This window comes from Dromaius novaehollandiae, chromosome 16, assembly GCF_036370855.1.
Source record: "Dromaius novaehollandiae isolate bDroNov1 chromosome 16, bDroNov1.hap1, whole genome shotgun sequence".
Lineage (NCBI taxonomy): Eukaryota > Metazoa > Chordata > Aves > Casuariiformes > Dromaiidae > Dromaius > Dromaius novaehollandiae.
The window spans coordinates 8,930,805-8,949,057 of record NC_088113.1 but is presented as its reverse complement, the minus strand read 5'-3'; the positions used below and the strand labels follow the sequence as shown (position 1 = coordinate 8,949,057).

The 18,253-nt window shown below is 43.5% G+C and overlaps 1 long non-coding RNA gene across 1 annotated transcript in view; it reads right to left on the bottom strand.

Annotated features, from left to right (window-relative positions):
• The window catches only part of LOC112979098 (uncharacterized), a 135,827-nt gene that overhangs the window by 103,208 nt on the left and 14,366 nt on the right, over positions 1-18,253 (bottom strand). Inside the window, exon 2 of the long non-coding RNA XR_010391867.1 lies at positions 1,194-1,367. This is a non-coding gene — a long non-coding RNA (uncharacterized LOC112979098). The remainder of the gene's footprint in view (positions 1-1,193; positions 1,368-18,253) is intronic.

Sequence of the window (18,253 nt, the reverse complement as noted above, 5' to 3'; positions counted from 1 at the left end):
TTCTGATGGAAGGTATTTCAGTAGCTTAAGCCGTGATTCTATCCGTCTCCTGCACTCCTGAGACTCCTTACAGTCTCTGAATCTTTAATTGCTCCAGCACTCATTAGATCTTGTACTAAATTCAGGTAAAACATTTTCTAGGGAGAAATGGCTTTTGGGACAACAAAAAAATTTTCACAGAAAACGTTAATCCTGAAAACATTCAGTATTTTTGATGTACTGGTTGGAAGTAAGCAGGATTCATTTTGATTGAACCTGTGGAAGCATAAAATAAAATTCAGAGAAAATTAAATTTTTCTCCTTTTCTTATAATTCCCCTTCTCCATCTTTGTTCACCGAGTATTTCAGGATAGACTCTTGGAAAAATGCCAAACCAAAGTGTTTTTTTCCCAGATATGACCTGGACTCTTTTGTTCTGTATCTGCACAGTAGCTACCACAAGGGGTCTGGTTCACAAGAAGTACACCTACGTGCAAGAGTCCTAAAAATCTACAATACAAAATGAAAATGGTTCCCTAAGACAAAAAAAATGACTTTTCAGTGTTTCACTCTGCAGAAATTTTTTACATAATGACATAGCTGTACAACAACATATGTCCCATATGCTGTGTTCCGGTATGTTTTTTTATTATTGCCGAGAGTACCATACCTGCATATTTGCAGACAGAAACAAGCTTGTAAAAAAAAGTGACGCAACATCAAATGTAAATTAAACATTTTAGGAAAATACATGGGGACAATATTTACCATGAGTTCGCTATGGCTTTCTTTTCTTTTTTGTAACTGGAAAAAACTTATGGGACCTAAATATTAAAGATGCAATTTTGGCCCCTAGTCCTGTGCCTCTTGAAGGCTACATCAAGAACAGGAGATGATAATCATAAATCTGGTCCCTCTGGATAGCTTCCAACTTAATCCCACCAGCAGCTGCTTGGCTTGAACCTCTTTCTTTCTCCTTACATATCACAAGTGGACTAGAGGGAGGACTATTGGTTTTACGTTTCAGCAAGTTTCTGTTAGGTTTAAAGTGTCTATCTTGGACTAAAGCGATGGTCCAACAGTGCACAGTATTATTTTAAAGCAAAAGAACTACACATAGAAAATAGGTAACAGATAGGCAGTATGAGAATGAATTACTGAATACAGCGTATAATATTATGCCACACATATACAGAGAACAGTAGTGTACGTACCCGGCCAATTTACGATTGATCCTGAAAGCCCGGACAGATTAGCTGCAGAATGTGAAGGATGCTTTCCTGGCATGTTCAAGCTTCAGATATGATGTGGATAACACTTAGCATTAAATAATGCTCCTATGATTCCTGTTTTCAAGCATTTCACAATCCACTGCTGAATGTGACATCCTGGATGAGACAAACGACTTGATTAAGCGCTTATTAACATTGAAACCGAACTGACTTCATGAATCCTGACAGGTCCTACTGTACATGTCACACTGCATTGCAGCTGAAAGCAAAGACATTGTCCTTACCCCCAAAAATGCAACTATTCAGCTAGAGAAATACCCGCTCCATAGTGGCACAATGAGAATTTGGTTCCAGCGGGTAGAACAGAAATCCAGAGACAGTTTTTCCGTCCAGTGTGTCCTAGTGCACAGCCGTGGCTGCTGTATATCTCACCATGCTCCTACTGGAAGGAAGGATGGATGGAATGGATGGAATGAAAACTATTCAACTCACACAACGTATCTGGGAATCCTACAAAATTAATAGTTAAACTGGTGTTCTTCAAAGAGGAAAAACCTTCCTACACTCTATTTTAAACCACTCTCTTAGGCTGGAAGGTTCCAACAGGAACCTTGTCAAGATGATTTATGATATGGATTACTGGATAATGATGTAAATACCCTGGAACTGCACTGGTTTTCATAGCAAGACCCCTGCTGCAATATAACCCGCTGCTCAGCGTGTCAGCTTGTCCACAGTGTACCCCGTCACCTTACAGAAGCTCTCCACTTGAGACAGACTGTGGAGCTGGGGAGTCTCCCTCTGAAAAGTCCTAGGGAAATCCGTGGGGTTTGGCTGTCAGTACCCACTGCACTAGCTATGGTGGCCCAGGTACAACTGGAAGTTAATTGGATTTGTCTTCTGGATCACTTGGAGGGTTTTGAAAATCCCACTTAAGATACCTGAAAGGAAAAAGGAGATGGGAAACAAAGAACTGGAAGCCTTGAAAAAAATCTGTGTTTGGAGCTGGCTAGGCTGCTCCAAGCTTGCCAGTTATGCTCAGCTGGCAGAGCTAATGCTCTGACTACAGGGAGAGCAAAGTAACATGACTGGTGCCGCCAAAGATCTCAACAGTCAGGAACTATTCTTCCTCCCTCAAGTATTTTCCATCAAAAAGGGCAGAGAGGTGCTGCTTAAAGAAAGCGGGTGCTTTCACACTCTTAGCCTGGGGGTAGCGGTCTGGCAAGTCTGGTGATGCTCAGCCCAGGCTGAGACAAACAGGAGATCCATGCCAAGTTCTTTTGCAGTCAGTGGCCTGTTGCCAGAGTGTCATTTTTCACAGAGAGGACACAATACCAAGCAATCTGGCTGAGAATGAATAAAAATGTCATCTGTGTTCACTCCACTTTAAGGGCCTGTGTAGTATTGTTCCCCTGGCCTGAGATACAATTCCAATTGATCTAACAGACACGTTACAAGATGCTTCTCAGGAATCTACTGGTTAGTCTTCCAACCTTGACAAGAAATTCCCATCAAACTATTATATTTTATCAATGATTAAAAAGGATTCATTTTTTTCATGCACTAGGGATGGTGATATTTTTTGACTACTGCAAATTTGTCCCTTCTATCATCCAGCAAAAAAGCCCCCAAAATTAGACAAGCATCACAGAAAGGAAATACGCTTAGCAGAAATAGCAAACGATCAGATTTGCACATTGCTGGAGACACAAAAAGAAGGATGATTGAAAAAAGGCTATAAAGCCAAAAAAACACTGACAAGATTTATCGGCCATCTGCAAAAGAAAGAGGAGCAAACAGAAATAAACACACATGTGGAAGGAAAGAGGAATGAACAGTGGTTTATTATCATGTAGGACCTTTCACTAGTTGAACTCTAAACACTTTACAGATACGGAGATCTGATTATTAAAACAGAGTATACCGAATTTCCATCCTCAATAACCATGCCTGAACCTGTAGAGTGAGACAGCCTCATTTTGGGCCCTAACCCAGGAAAAGCACATGAAAGGTACCCAAGGAACATAACTTGCATACACTGCTGGCTTTTATGGGTCTACTCCCAGGCATAACATTAAGAACATGTTTATGTGCTTTCCTAGACAGGAGTCTCTATGTTTGACTGGCCACTTGCACACCACCTGCATGTGCTGTTTGGACATAAAGCTAGAATATGCAGTTGTGCAAGGGAAGGAGGATTTTTTTCTTTTTTCTTTTTTCTTTTTTTTTTCTTTTTTCTTTTTTTTTTTTTTTTTTGTGGTTAGCCTGAATTCAAGATGCAATATACTTCCTGAAAGTTGTTCAGTCTCTTCATCTAAAGACAGCAACGGATATTGGAGGTATTGAGTAACATGCAGAAAACTGCAGACTAATGGGCTGTTCCAGCTGGTACAGATGGGGAAGGGCAGTGGGGAGCTGAGGAAAGAGTAAAACTCCCTTTGCCATCTCAGTGCGTTCCTGCCAACAGCTACTGATAGGATCTGATTCTGAACACAGCCCTCAAAGACTAGATTTTCATGCTTGGAGAAAGATGAGGATCAGTTTACAAGTCTCCATGAAACATCATAATGAAGAAACTTTAAATATCAGGTAGAGCCAGACACAAACCAGCAACAAACAGGGGAGAGCACACACTGGTCACCTACTGTTGTGCAGGAGACAGAGGCACTGGATATTTAAAACGGCAATCTTTTTTCTGATTTCCCATGAAAGGGTTCTGCATTCTCACTGCTGAGCCAAACCTGCTCTGACAGGTGACTCTTTGAGCAATAACAGAATTTTTGTCTTGATAAAAACCAAAAATTTTGAGAGAATCCTGTAGAAGACCACTGTGTTTTGGAAGCTGAAGAATGAGCCAAAGAATAAGAACTAACAGGGCTGAGAGAAGTCATGTCCCCCTTTCTCTCATTCCCCAAGCCAGGATCGGCTGTCCATAAGCCACCTCTGAACATGTTCTGATCATCTCTTCTTTAAAAAACTCTCCAGTAGAGATCTCCCCACCCTCCTTAACCAACAGCTTCAGAAGCTGTTTGAATGGCAGCTGCAGGGAATATATTCCCAGCCATAACTATATTCAACACTAGACTGCTCTGCGACCTCAAGGCTCACGTGGCTCCAAGCTTGGAGAGGAAGGCCGTGTCACCACATGGTCTGGTCTGCCATTTCGCATTGCAACAACCACGCTGATGCTGTCCTGTCCAGAGCAAAGGCAACAGAAGGGTAGGACTGACAACACAACAGCATCACAGAGCTGGATTCGGCATCTAAGGTGTACTGCACAAGCCATACATGTGATACATCACTTAGAAAGGGACTGCAGAAAGAGGTTACCGTAAAGTTTCCATTCCAAAGCACTAAAATCTTACATTTGCTTATTAAATTTCAGCTGGGGCCTCAGGCAACAGAACAGAACACTGGTCTAGCTAGTGCATTTTCCTTTGCTTACTACTACTGACATACAGCCATAAGTTACATAAGGAAATTGAAAATCCTGAGACTTTAATCTTGGCTAACCATTCCTTCCACCTCTGGCGTTCAGGATAAAACTGACATCATCGCATTTCAGTTAAAAAAAAATAATAATAAAGAATCATGGGAATGTGGAACAAAAGAAGAATAACAATATCTCCCTGTTTCAGTGCCCCTGATTCAAAGACCAGTCGGGACAATGGATGCATTCTCACTGATTTCGTAGGCATTTAATAATACCCCAATGACTCCACGTGGAAAGTCTGCGCTCTCCGGAGCCGGCTAGGATTCTGCGCTCTCCCTGGTCGCTGAGGCTTTTGCACTCGCTGCACACGCAGCCACGTGGCACCACGGCATGTGCTGACACTGCGGCAGGCTTGAGAAATCCCTCGGCAGCCTGAAGCTCGAGCCGCAGCCGCACGTTAGTCATGCACGCAAGGAGCCCGGCGCTGCGTTAGGCTTCTGCCCTCTGCAGCGCATGCTGCACAGCGTGCTCTGGGATTGGGAAACCTGATGCAGTGGCACTCCCTGCTCTCTGGCAATCACTTTACACTGTACAGTCTTTAGGGCCCACACTTTCTCTTACGTGGTGCTTCCACAATGCTCGGCACAGCAAGAAAGGATGGACTCTCTAAAAAGTTTGATAAAAATCTGAATCCCTGCAAGCTAGACTTTCAGGAGCTCAAGGACTTGCCAAACAAAGTGTTCAAAACCTGTGAGTCAGGTCTCAGGAAAGTCCTGAAATCGGCTTGAAAATCATGAAAAAAATCATATAAATGTGAAGTGCTCTTCATTTGCCTTTTGATTTGAGAGCCTAGAACATAACCGCCAGGTCGCACTTCAAGTTCTCACCCGCCACCGTGAAGACCAGAAATGTGCTTGCTTGCATCTGTGTGAAGAAAAAATGTGCTGGGTTTGGTGCTGTGTGCATGAAAAGTGAGTGTGCAGGGAAAAAGCAAGACTCCAAGAGCTCAGGCTTTAAGAAAAACCTGACGCATTCCTCAGAAGATGCACAACAAAATTACCAGGTTTGGTAACAGAGCTACCTTCATACACTCCCTCCAAGGCAAATAGTCTCCACCCCCAGCTGAGGATCTGCTCCTTTGGGGAGTGCTGTGGAAAACTGGTTAAACGGTAGCAATGAGAGACAAGCAACCTTCTAAAACTAGTAGTAAACAAACAAGCTAACAGCACTCAGCTGTCGTTGTAACCCCCCCCAAATCATACTGGAGAACATATATAGTCATTCCGCAGCATCTACTAGTTCCAAAAGCTTATTCTGTCCAGTCAAAACCAGAAGTAACACATCTCAAACAAAGGATGGTAGAAGCACATGCCGCAAAAAACAGTAATACAGCAAACAGCTAAAGCACATGCTCAACTCTGACGAACAGGAATGCACACATGCTTAAAACTAAGCATGGGATTAAATGTTTTGCTGAATTAAGACCAGATGAATGCTGTAGTTAGTTTACCATTATCATTACCACTATCATCATTACTACTGAACAGAGCTCATGTTAAAAGCTGTCTAGCATTTTTCAACATAAATTTTTCATCCAAATAACGCAGAATATACTGGTATTTACAGATACCAAGTTAATGAATCAAAAGAGCCAGGTCAGCAACTATCTAATTTGTTACGACAAAGTTGACCAGATCTAGCTACTGCTTTGCACCCAGGAATGCTTTTGACAGTTGATGGTACTTTGAGAAAATAGTGCTAAACACTAAATGATGGTACACAACATACAAGAAGTAAACAGCAGCTAGAATATTTGGATACGTAGAGGGACAGAACCAGAGGAGAAGCACTCCCTTCTTGCTTGTTTTGTTTGTTTTTTAAACACAATGTTCCTGCTGCAAAGAGATGGTTAGAAGCAGATGTTAGCACTCAAAATTCTCTCTTTTTTTAATTTAAATTACTAATACTAGGTAATATTACCAAAGACAAGTGGATAGCGCTTATTTGGAGAGGTTTATCCTGTACTTTTTTTAAACCCACGGGCATTTCAGATGTTCAGGAACTGTGACTGTAACACATCTGTATTTTTATTTAATTAGCTTTTTCCTAAATGAGATTACAACATGGCATGTGGAGTCTTTCAAACCAAACACCTGTAGTCAGAATTAGATGCTTCACAGCTACCCCGGCCTCAGTTCCCAGGGGCTGGGGAGGCGGTGGGGAATTGTTCAGCTCAGACACAGGGAAAACTCTGGCAACCTCATCAGCAGCGTTATCAAGACCGCTCCAGATCTGAATGGCTTTCCTGTCTGCATATTTTTATGTATCTGTACATAAATTTATTTATTCTTTTTATTTTAAGGCTACTTCCAACAGGAAAAAAGTAATAGAACAGCGAGAATTTCCTGTGACAGTGTAACCAGAAAAAAAAAAAAACTCATAAAATAAAATAAGCTGAGACAAAGCCTTATGTGAAACTGAAATAAGGCCGAGATGCCCCAGGTGCAAACTGGGTCAACTGTCCTCTTACAGCTCAGCACTGGAAACGTGCCCAGCTTTTGTAAAAGGTCCCAAAGCCACAGTAGAAAGCTCAAGATGTTGCCTGGCCTTGGGCTACGCACTTGGCCGCTGCAGAGGCAGCGACCTTTGTTCCTGACGCGGGGCGGGTTTTTTTGGTTTTCACCAGAGTTCTTCCTTCTCAGAGAGGAAAACGAACTGCTCTGCAGTTGGGGTTTGCAGTCTGACATTTTGGCACCTGATTTTTTTTTCCATAGGCAAAACTGCATTTGAAAAAAAAAAGATTTAAACCCACTGTTCACACAGGTTTGATGTGACTGGCAGCTCCAGGGAACTGGGGGCTGAAGTACAGCTACAGAGCGTGCTGCAAAGCCTCACCAGTATGCGTTGACACGGACCTGCAAGGCCAGGGCTGAGAGAGGCCAGCGTGGACTCCCTGTACACACGGGTTTCTCCGATGAACACACCAACAAGAATAAAAACTTGAATCAGATGTGGACCCATGGCGTTGCTCTCTCTTCTAGTAAACAGACTCCAGATGCCAGCTCGTTTTCTGCAAGTCCCCCAAACTATCCACCAGCTAGCGCTGAGCTCTGAACCCCACCAGGATGGGCAGGAGACCCAAAAGTGGGACTCCATAATGCTGGTCCTACCACTTGGCATCCTGTTTTTCAGGCATTTTACCTTCATTTTAACAGATGACAGAATACTGAAAGGGCCCTGGGCAAAAGACATGGCAGAGGGAGGGGAGTCCATTCCTCTGCACTTTTCCAGAAGCAAGTAAAAACCATGAACTTTCTCCAGGATCAGTGCGCGTTCAGTGTCACATGAGCAACGACAGGCCAGTGACAAGAGACCCATGGTGCCATCAATGCTGGCTTTTTCTATTTATTTTTATTACTTTGTATTACTGCAGAGCCTGGGTATTCCCTTTGTGGGACAGAGCCCCACAGGGACAGACAACCGGCAAAGCCAGAACAAACAGATGGTTCCTGAACAAGGGAGGTTTTGCTGCAAGCTGGAAGCTGCCAGATGATGTTACAGACAAGGAGGGTCCATGGAAACCACCAGAGTTAACAGTCACCATAGATGCCAGCACACCGACAGCTTCACTGCTGTGAAGGCTTTAAACGTATCTCAGAAAAGGAGTTCTGAAGAGAAACTGGGAAGAGAATAATGAAGCGGCCTGAACAGCACAGGAAAATGCATGAGGATGCTCTGAAATTTTAAGAAGTGGGCAACAGAGAGTGGCACAGGGGGCTGCTCACAGGCCTTAACCAACATCATAACCACAAAAGAAAAATATTATATTGGGTGGAGATAGGCCATGAAAGACCTTGAGAATGAAGACAAGCAGATTATATTTGATATGATCAAAAGCAGAGACTCGCAAGAGAGATGCACAGAGAGGGGTGACAGGCAGGCTAGGCAAATCATCATCATTTTTGCAGCACGGGGTGAGATTGGATTTGTCAAGGCCAGAATTAGCAATGTTGTACTAGTAATTGAGAAGCACAATAATGACAGTCTGAACAAGTGTATAAGCCATGAGAGGGGACGGAAGTGGCAGTGTTTTAGAGAGGTTATGCAGAAACAAGTGGCAAGATTTAGACACAGCCTGAAGGCACGAACCAAGAGAGAGCGTCTGAGTCAAAGATAATGTCTGCAGGTCTGAGTGACAGGCAGGATCGTAAGACTGTCCACAGTGCTTAAGAAAGAATAGGCCTTAGGGGAAGTGATTAAGAGCCCTGCTTGAGCCATGTTGAGTATTAGCTGACAGCCGGTCATCTGCAAGGAGACGTCAGCTAGACAGGAACACCAGGAACACTGCAGGAACGGGAGACGCATCTGGTCTGAGCAGGTAACTGAGGCATCAGCAGAGGGAGACGCTGAATTTGCGTTTGCAGAAAAAAATAGCGAGGATTACGGTATACAAACATAGAAGACAGTGACCACTGAACCTCCAAGGAAAACTAGGAAATGCTGAGGAGCACCCATTTCTCTGCCTCTGCTTTCTTTAGATACGGTTAAATTGCTCCTTCCTGAAAGAACTCATCCCCTGCGCTCACAAAAATATTTCCAAAAAAGTAGCTGTATTTTCTCTAGCCTTTGCACTCCCCTTGTCAGTCCAAATTAAGTGATGGAAAACAGGACAACTTTTCCAGCAAACCCAATTTTATAGCACAACCTCCATCACTCCTCCCTCCATCTTTTCTTATTATAATGAGAGTTAGTTTGTTTGTTCATTTAAATGCAGAAAACAAACAAATGGATACATTCCAGAAGACATGGCCCCATCCCTCAACCACAGAAACACTCTTAAAACACGAGGTTTATAGCATGCTATTAGAGAAAAATTTCCTATGTCAGAGCTTTCGTATGTGACTCTTTTGTGCCAGCAGGGCACAAAGCACCCGAACCAAACTTCCTCCCTCCTCCCCCTCTTCTTAAATACTGCCTCACCCTGCAATAAAAAGCCCCCCCGGAAAGAAATCAAAGTTCACCTTCGGCTTTACATAAATTAAAAAACAGAGTGTTGAGGTGATCTTTCACCCACAGTCAACCTGCTCCCTTTGCAGCTCGCGGAAGTCCCGCTGATGCACAAGAAGCACCCGTGAGGTCGGTGCAGCAGGCAGGTACCAAACCGGACACATTTTCACCCATTCAGCCGGCCTCGAGTTATCAACTCCCGGCTGCACGGTGCTCCCTCTCGCAGCGCTTTGGCAGCTGTCACTGTGTCCAGTCACGCTGCAAAGCTACCTCCGTGCTTCCAGCATCGCAGTGAGTGCTCTCTCTAATTGCTATGTGTTTTCAGGATGTTTTTAAGCATCATCATTAAGGGATTGAATGTAACCCACCGAGAGACAGAAGTGTAAACACGAGCAATAATTATTCCAGCCTCTTCACTGGTTACAGGTAACAACCACACTGTGGATTTAAAGCTGTTGCATGGTTTACGGTGGGCCGTTTTAGCATCATGTGATCCTTGGTATTTCTGGGTTAGGCCAGCTAAAAGTTGTGTTGGAAGGAATAAGCATTTTAAAAATTGTTTTAAAGGCTGTAAGTAATTTAAAATCAATGCCCATGACCTGTTCAGAATCAGCATAGATGAAGACATCTGCCTTATGCTATCTCAGAGTAAATATGTGTATTGCAGATCTCTAAGACAACTTAAAGCGAGAATTTTGGTGTAATTTATGGCAGACACGCAATCAGCATTCCTCAGTGCAGAGACGGACGTGCTAGTTTTAATCAAGCTAACCTGGGCCCTAGAAGCATTTTAAATACAGCAGCACAACACTCAGCGACGTGCTAATATTTGCCGTGGTTTTTAAGAAATGAGTGGGAGAGGAAGGGAGAGGTTGTTACTATGGCACGAGTTTGAAAGGGCCCCTCAGGCCATCAGTCAGTGCCACGCTCACCAAACACCCTGCACAATACAGAGCGTCCTTTCCAATACTCTTAAACCCCATGACCCATAAGAAAAGTGTATGGCTTAGAGCTTTTCCCCAAATAACTTCATGGTTACTGGTCATTTTTCTGGTGACTCAACTTAGGTTGCTAGCCTTCTGCAAAGCACCAACTGTACATGGAGATAAATGTTCAGAGACACTCTACCTCATATGCATGCCTGATTGCAACCACAGCACTGTGTGCAGGCACTCTGCACATGCCTGATTTCTCTTTCTGGGGCTGTCCCAAATTTAACCATTTCAGATCTGCCTCATCTACCATATTACAGGGACCTACGGCCTCGCAAAACCCTAAGATAGCCTCTTCATGTGCCTAAGCCCTAAAGCCTATCAGGTGTCTGCTGATCTAAATGTCTATAAATGACATATGCCTATATGTAAATGTCTGTATACATCAAATAATGCACAGCAAGTATGAGTAACTTAAGTTAGCTTAGCTGTTCTTCCTTGAAGGTTAAAGTAACACAAACGACTTTAGATTTGCCATGGACTAAAGCCACAAATATCTCATTTTGTGTGTCTAACCCTAAGACATAACTTTTCCTGATCAAAATTGTTTGAATTGTTTTCTTCAGAAGGTATGTTTTGTTTGGGGTTCTGTTGTTTAATTGCTGTTTTTCTTAATAAAATAAACTTTTCCTTTCTTTTTCAATGAAATACCAGAAATGGAAAACAGTTGTTGACATGATTTAAAAATGCTTTGGTTTTTTTTCATTTGTACTGGTAAAATAGAAAGGAACGAACTGGCATTAGATAACCTGAAATAAATGTAATATTTGCAAAATACCTTCTAAAAACTTTTTGGTGATCTTCAACCAGTCCTGTTCCAGTTTATCCTCGGCTTTGCTAGGGAGTTCCTGGGTGATCTTGTGACACAATTCTCTATGCTGCAGTCCTCTGTTTGTAAATATAAGAATTCTAGTCTCCAAATACATGATTTTTCATTAGAAGGATGACAGTTCACCAGACCAAAGACTACTGGAAAAATACGTGTCTTTGAATAATTATAGCTTTTCTTGAAAATATTTCTCTATGTCAAGATGGAGGTTCTATTAAAAAAGCAAAAATAAACATCCAACCATCATCACCATAGTAATAATAATAAACGCCCCCAAATAGGCTACTTCAAGCTATATCAGGGCTTTGTTTTTTCATAAGCTATTTGGCATAAACAACAGGCCAAGCTTTGATCATGGCCGCAAAGGTGGATTATCACTGGAAGTGTGCTAACACCACCCACCATTCATGCCCAAACATCTAATATGGAAATGAAAATCATTAGCGCTGTACTCAAAACAGGCTGACACCCACTTTTATGGGTGCAGTCCAAGGCATGTCCCAAGCTGCTGCACAAAGCTGGCAGCTGCACAGAGGACTCCTATCAGTTCCCTGCCCATCAGCCATCTGCGCCCACAGGTGGAGGGGGGACCAAAGAGAGGTTCCACCCTGCTCTCAGACAATGGGTTAAAATCTTCCCCCAAGTATAAAGAATTAAACTAGACTCACAGTCTTCAATTCATAAGAGTTCATCTATGAAATCAGATTCCCACCCCTCTCCACTAAGAAGCTGCTATTTCGACGAAGCACAAGATGTCAGGATTTTTGCCAACATGAGCACAGCTGTCAAAATCTCATCCTTGGAAAGATTCCCAGATAGACACATGTTTTACCCCAGCCAAAATGGTCAAACTTTGCAGAGAAACATTCAGAGAGGAAAAAGGTTCCATATTGTCACTGCAATATCTTGGGATCGCTCACAGCCAAACAGCTAGGATGCAGCGCTTTAATAGCTGAACCATTAAACGCAACAGGCATCTTGCTATTGACAGCAGTAAGAACAGATTCAATGCCTTTGGCATAAGATTATCAAAAGCAGCATTACAGGAAAGGAAATAAGCTTGTTTAGGATTTAGGAGACAACAAATAAAAGGGAAAATACGCTTGCAATTTTCTATTTCTAAAGTATGTTTTCCTAAGTATCTTCAGCACTTTTGCCTGGCATTTCCAATGACAGTCTGAGAAGTGGAGTCCCTGGGTTCATACGCTTTCAAGTCTACCTGAAAATCCAAGCCCCACAGATCAGACCAGGCTGCCCATCGGTACGGTGAGGAGGATGCAGACAGTTCTTCTTCTCGATTGTCTCAGGGACTGGAGACAATCGCGGCTCTGCAGTCTGCCCAGGTATCGTCGCAAACCAAGCTGCTCGGAGGGGAAGGGGCGGGAGGCACTATGGCTGTGGCCCCGCTGACAGCGCGGCCCTCTCACCTTCCGTGTTCGGTGGGGGACTCTGGGGGGGCCCTAGTCCCCCGGCCCCTCCGGAGTTTTGAGACCCCCACTGTGTAACCCAGAAACTCCTAGCTGCTTTCTGAATCACTGACCAGAATCCCTTTTAATTTTCCCAACAAAACGAGCAATGCAAACGTAACCCGTATGAGCTGCTTTCAGAGGATGGCCCAATTTGCGTGCAAGCAGCAGTCAGACCGCCGGGAGGCACAGTCCTACAGCTGAGGGGGTGGGGGGGGCAAGTGGCATCAGAAACAGAAATCATTATCCTCTTTACTGGAAAACATGTATCTGAATGGCCAACTTTACTAGCTGTTCCAGATCTTTATGAGATTTATGAGGCTTCAGAAAAAAATTTACTAGAAAGGCATAAAACTTCAGTGGTTTGAAATGGAAATGTTTGCAAGCGACTTGGGATCAGCTGGTTTCAATTGCAGTCCCGTCTGAAGCAGGGAGGGCTTCACTTCAGGGCTGAAGACCTCAAACCTCTCCCAACCTGACCCTCCAAAGACAGCTAGGGATTAAAGCTGGCTAGAGAGCCAACGCTCCATCACTGGGAGGAGCTCTGGTACCCCAGATAAAAGAAAAACACAGATAATCAAGATGAGGAGCACACGGCAGAGATGCTCAAGTCTTCTTGTGCGAACTAGTCCAGTCCTGCAGGGCCAGGCCTGAACTAGGGCTAGGAAGATCTGCTGAATCTAAACCGCTTCCTGTTCTGCACCTCCTGCTCCAGCGCTCCTGGTTCTGCAGGGCTTCTTAAACTGCATGGAAAGCTAAATTCAAGCAGGCTGTTGGCATTTGCACCCTGCTGTGAGCAAAACAACCTGGTCACCTGGAACGCAGGGCTCTCAGGAGTGTGGGGCAGGGAGAGACACTTGCATCGCACTGTACTTCAGGCCCAGTGCTCTCAGACCAGGACCGGTTCCAGGCTGAAACTCTTCAGTGTCCCTGTACTCTGCTCCCTAGCACTCCCCACTAGGAGCCCAGAGGAACCTCTCCTCTTTCCGTCAAAACACATCACTCAGGACTCAGCCTCTGCTTCCACAGAGGGAGCTCCGAACTCTGACACTGTGAACAAATCTTATCTCTGGGCTGAATTTGACCCAGTGGAAAATAGAAACTGAATTCCCCTCCAAGCATAACAGTCGGGACAACAAAACACTTGAAAAATGTTGTTTTTCCCATATCAGAAGCCCAAAACCACATTACACACATCGCTTAATGAGGGTAATAAGCTCTAACTTAACAGCCGCTGAACTGAGCTCATCATCCACTTAGAATAATATTCCCTTCCGTGCCTTGTAGGGCATGTTGGGATAGGTTGGCCAACATTTAACACCTTGGCATTTGCCAGCATTTGTTCCTGGCTCTGAAACAAACACAAAACATGCTGCAGATTTCCAAAGGGCATCTGAGCAGAGGGGGGGATTGCTGCAAACACTGCTGATTAGCTTATCGCAGAGCTCACACCCCCTCCTCACCTTGCTAGGAGGGCTAATTACAGCGGGCTCTTTTGGGACTTTCACCTAGCAGCTCACAACTGCTCCACCAGCAGTTATGTTCAGTGTGAGCTGGAAGGTACTTAGGGCTCCTTCCACCGCTCACTCCTTCCCCCAAATTACTGGAGAAGGTTTCCCTTCCCTGTTCCTCCTATTTTATCTATGTCCCACAGAGCAGACATATAGTTGCCTGGCTCACCCGACTGACAAATACTCACTGAAAATAACCAAGCAGCCCCCAGCTCATAATCCTTTTCACTGGGCTTTTTTTTAATGCTGTGTAATTGAAAACACCAAACACTGCACTCTAGTATGTAGAAAACTTCTTTTTATGTAAAGCTCTAGAGACTACAGGTAAGACTACTAATGTCCATATAGGATTTCCCGCAGCAGATCAGCTCACCTGCCCCAATTCTTGTCTCCTGAGCTGGACCACACACAGCAGTGCCACATCACTAAATGCACTCGCCAACGTTCAGTGTTGCTGTCGGAGGAAAAACACTTTTACATAATTCTGGTCAGGCATCACTTATGCCTTGAAACATGATTTTTGGCTAGCTTTCTCTACCTTGAGAATTACTTACAGCACTTACTTGCATACCGATGTTCAGAAAATCACCTTCCTCCATTTTAAATACCCAACTTCATGGCTTGACCTGATAACATCTTGCAGCAGCCATGTCCACAAGCTGACCTTGCTCTGCATGAAGAAATATTTGCTTCTTAGAATGAACATCAGCATTATTTTCATAACTTCTTCCACCAGACGAGCAAGATTCTGAAACTTCTCTGGCTGCAAAACCCATTTACTCAGGTAGTTTCACTACGTAATTAGGTTTTGAGACACAGAAGCAAATTTATTAATCTACTTATATTCAGGAAACACTGAATGAAGTTAGCAGCATCTCACAAAGGTTGGCCAGTGCTTCCATTGAGATTTCTATAGAACGAACCAAACGTATTGCCTCAAAATCTAGGAGCTCTAATTTGTCATTTTTAATGAGGAAATGCAAATTTGGGTCTAGCTTGGAGTACACTGACTTGTTTTCTTCAACAGCAGCATCAGTTTGAACTACTGTTTGGAAGTAAAGACAACTTTGGCTTTTATCCACTTGCTCATTGTATGCTATTAAGCTCATTTGCATTAGCAACTCAGTTTAGATTATATAAAGCTGGTCCTGCTGTAGTCTCTACAAAAGAGAAAGTAAACGACCAAGAGGTGTTTGTCAAGCCTCAATCTTTCCTCGAGATTCTCTTTGTCCAGGACTCCCCCGTGCCCTTCTAACTGCCCAGCATCTCAAAAAGAAAGTTTCCTGTTACTGAAATACTCTTATAACCAGCTAAACCATCTGCAATGCGGTGAACTGTTAACTGCTTTTCATTACATTAGGTCTAAAGCCAATGCAGGTCCATTAGCTTCAATGCATAACAGGGGCATCCCATGGTCTGAGGAACCGATCATCAAAAAAACTTTTTTTGAAGGCTTTGATTTTTTTTCCCCACACGCATTTGACTATAGTCAAAGTTCTTAGATAAATGTTTCACATGAACATATTTCACTCAGTGGATTGCTTAAAAACTCTTCACGTTGATTCCTGCCCCAAGCACCAGTCGCGATCCATGATTCGTGCAGCACTTGGGTTACACAGCATTGTTTCTGTTCCTTGCCTGCAAAAGGGACAGCGTATGCTCAAAAACAGGGTTTCAGCAGTGCAAGGGCAACCGTTCTCATTAGTATTGCTGACTAATTTTTCTTCTCCTCCATGAATATTAGTAAAAGAAAAATTAATGGTGATATGAATAAACTGGATAAGGAATAAATGTGACTAGAGACATTTTTGTCCTTATTCATTAATATTTTCTAGTCAAAACACTCACATTAATTTCAGTGGTATTCCTCACAGGCTGAAGTCCTGTCCAGAATGAGGAAAGATAGCTCAAAGCAAGTGTCTGTTTTTTATTCAGGTATGGTTTTATTAAGACTGTTTCCATATTTAACAATTAGAGAACTATTCCCTGGTCAGGCATTTATGTATACTTATGTTTACCTGACTATAAACTACTGATAACTTATCTGCCAAATATGCTATTCATCAGTGGAAATATACTCAGGTATTAAAAGACTTTAAATACTGTATTTAAAAAAATTAAATACATTCCTATAACCAAATTTAGCCTTTTCAAACCGTTCTGTATGTACCTGTACATTTTTCAGGCCATTACCTAAATGCCCATGCATTAGCTAATTAGTTAACAAAGTACTGTTACTTGGAAGGACAGACAATTTTCCAGGAACCTCAGAAGCTGTGAACACTGAAATAACAAATCGAAATAAATCAACCAACTTCAAACCCCTGTCTTAGTATTTGCTAATACACAGGATTGTAAACATTTTCTCCAGTATTTATCTTTCTCCCTTTATCTCCAACTCAAATGGATTTGTAGCTTGGGTCACTGTAATATACTGCGCTCTAACATGGTTAGCCTGAAATTTCCAGTAAGGCAAGCAGCTCTTATTGGCTTTCTGTGGGCCTCAAGTACCAAGTCTCTTAGGCCTCTTTGTAAATCTCAGCCTTTAATACTGCTGGATATCACAGCACGCTTATAGATTTATTATTATAGCTCTCTTCAACCAACCAAAAATAAAGCATGACAATATGGCGTTGCCATTCTCTGGGGAATAGGCTGCTGCAAAAACGTGTGCTTGGTCTCAAAATTCATCTCTCACACTTCTCAAATTTTTCAAGATCACAGGAACATAGATAGAGGGGGGGAAAAAAAGAGGGGGAGGGAAAGAAGGACTGTTGGTAAGTGGAGACAGATCCTTCCTCAGGCGTCATTCAGGGGCTATCTGCTTTCACACTGGTCAAGTACAGCTTGTCTGATCTGACTTCAAAATCATTGTTCGCCCCTTAAAATACCTTGGTTGTATGAGACAAGATATGAGTCTTTAGGAGGCTGGCAGGGCAAAGGGAGGAAGGGAAGGAGGGAGACAGAAAGGCAACAGATCAATAAAAGCACTTTAGGGTAATGGCAGCACCTCGAGGAGGGCAGGTCTGCCTTCCAGGCCAGCCCCGGCACTGCCAGGAAACGCGCGTCTGAGAGACCGAAACGCCTCGTCCGCAGCGTCGCGGCGGGCGGTGGAGGTCCTGCTTCTGCCCCAGAGCCTGCTCCTGAGGAGTGCTTCACCCCGATCACACCGTCTGTGCGGACCACAGACGGCCGGGCCACAGTCAAGGTGCCCAGCCACAATACAGATGTGGAGTTTGTAGCTGTTTAGAAAGGAGGGCAGTAAAGGAAAGCATTAGGACAGACTAGAGTGAAAACAAGTGGGCATAGAGGCCTATATATTGGGGTTTTTTTCTTTTCATGCTAGCCAGCTACGTGGAAACAACAAAGTTCCTGAGTAAAATGAGGGTTGATCTTCCCAGAGGCGCAGCCGACATACTGCATCTGGGCACCATCTCCAGAAGGCTTCCCAACACACTGGAATTTTATTACAGTAAGGGCCCCATCTACTGCCAAAAATTTGCAGTGAAACAAACCACGTATTTAAATACATCATCTTTTGTTTCATTAAAACATATCTGTTAAATAACTCTCAACTGTTCCTTCCCACTTTCCACCTCGGAGCCACATTCCCACACATAAAAAAGCATCCTTGAGCATGACTGAGCTTCGCTACATATGACCAAGATGCAAGTCAGAAAAAGCCTCCCTTTTTTTTATGTCCCTTCAGAGGGTCCACCCATCATGGTGGCCCACAGAAAAAAGACTGCAGGTGTACCAGATGAAGGACAAGTAAGTAGCTGGCAAGAAGAGGGCTTCCCAATC